Below are 2,441 nucleotides of genomic sequence, written 5' to 3'. Positions count from 1 at the left end.
AGATTTTTTTTAACCTCATAGTGTATTTCAGTTTTGAGGTGATAACTGTCCAAAGATTTACTGTACACACAAATAATCGCTATGAAAATGCCGATACGGTGGAGATCTATCAATCTGCTCTGGAGACAAGTCTGTGTTGCATCATAAATAATCCACCCTTAAATGTTATGCACAAAGCACAAACCACTAAAGTGAATCATCAGAGGCTGTAATGATTCACAGTGCATCAATGGGGCCAAAGATTTCAGTGATAAATTGTTACACTGAATTTCAACTACAGTGCGTGTGATCAAAAAAGGAAATATTGCATTATAATAATAAGAAAGACATAAAAGTTACATTTTTATAGTCACGCCAGGCAATGGTCATACTTAACTATAAGGTCAAGATGTGACCTGATAGTGGCTGGGTTGGCTCAGTGGGTAGAGCAGGCACCCATATACTGAGAGGCTTATGCCTCGACGCATAGGTCCATGTTTCGAGTCCGACCTGTGACAATTTCCTGCATGTCTTCCCCTTTCTCACCTAGCTGTCCTGTCAAATTAAAGGTGGAAAAGCCCAAAAAAATTATCTTTAAAAAAAAAAGATGTGACCTGATAGTTAGACAAAGTTACTTGCCTATTGACTGAACTTCTGTAAACCTCACGTTAGCCTAACCTCAGTCCTGAAGCTAATCCTGATGACGTGTCCATCTACTCCTCACACCATCTATTAGAGAGTAAACTGCTTCCCCAGACACAATGCACATCTATAATCTCCATGTCAGACTAGAATCTAAGTAATTATCTCCTAAAACTCAGTAAACATGACTGACACGTTATGATCAAAATAAAGTATCCAGGGTGCCTGGTTAGCTCACCTGGTAGAGCGGGTTCAATTCCGACCTGCGGCCCTTTGCTGCATGTCATTCCACCTCTCTGTCCCCTTTCAAGTCTGAACTGTCCTATGCAAATAAAGGCCTAAAATGCCCATAAAAATAATCTTAAAAAAAAAAAAAGTAAACTATCCAAATGTAGTGCAACACTCCATTGCTTTAAAGAACTAATGTTTCAAATTATGAAACCAACAGTGTAAGCACTAAGCAGATATTGAACTTCACCACAGCAGTATTTCTTTTAATTTGTTTTTTATTTAACAGAGAAAAAATAACTTTTCCTGTGTATGTTTATTTTTCCACAACACTACTGTTCCCTTAAAGGGTCATCTTCCCTTTGTCCCACCACCTGATTTATAATGTAGTTGTTATCTGTCTCAGAGAAGAACTGGCTAATTTTAAGGCAAAAGCAACTCAGTGAAGCTCCAACAGATTACTTTAGTCAAGAACTGTTTAACATGTAGGCCTTAAACTGTATTAAATATGGTACTGAATTAAAATAGACTTTTTATTTCTTTATGTAGAACAAATTATGATGAACATAGTCTCTGCTTATTTAGATAGATGTTGGTATCAAAATATATTATTTTACAAACAGCTGAATCTTTGAGGTTAATTTAGGTAACAATGTCAATTCACCGCAAGTTATAAAAACAGCTCTATACTATTTAAAATAGATGTCAAAGAGACCTATCTTCTCCATGTAAATCTACCAAAGAATTCTTGAATAATTTCCCCGGAGAATGAAACTCTAAATCTAAAAATGTAACTCTAAGACATTTGCTGGGTAAGATGGGGCAGTGTTTTCTATTGTGTCATCATTTATCAAAAAATATTACACAATCATACAGTACCTGTATATTTCACCCGCTATGATATTGTGCTTACATCTTCAACTCTGTGGAAAATAATAAACAACATAAATACTTCTTGGTGTTTTGACTCTGGGGATGGTCAGCAGACTGCTACATCATGACCAGACAGGCTGACAGGGTTGGTATGGTAAAACACATTCAAAACACTTTGTTCTTAAAACAAAATGAGAGCTTTATGTACCAGCACCACCACATTTAAGTCACAAACCATCTGTCTTTGTCTGTGGTGTTGGTTCAAAATGATAATGAATGAATGAATGTATGAATCAAATACTGAAAGGATAAACTGAAATGCATTTGTGTATTAAAATATTTGGGCCTCCACCAACCACATACAAGTAGTCAAAGCTGCAAGAAGTTGAAAGCACTCTCCTTTATACTGTGCTGTTTAAAATCAGTGAGCAGCTCTGTGGAGACAACAAATGACGGCAAAGACAACAAACCACCCTATCCCTGACCTTGTTGAAATGGAGGATCGACCAAGCTGAACGGAAGCCCATATAAATATTCCATTAAGATGTATTATCTACACAACATTATATCTGGCCCTAAACATCTTTTTGAAGGTATGTTCCAGCCCAGCAAAGCAATGTTTGAATTTCGTGTTACCTCTGCAACAACATTAATATCACACAGTCTGCCTGGCTGCGTGCCCATAACGTGTCTTTAGGGATTAACCAAGTTACTGGAAT

The sequence above is a fragment of the Sander vitreus genome, chromosome 4 (assembly GCF_031162955.1).
Source record: "Sander vitreus isolate 19-12246 chromosome 4, sanVit1, whole genome shotgun sequence".
In the NCBI taxonomy this organism is placed as follows: Eukaryota; Metazoa; Chordata; class Actinopteri; order Perciformes; family Percidae; genus Sander; species Sander vitreus.
This window is presented reverse-complemented; position numbering follows the sequence as displayed.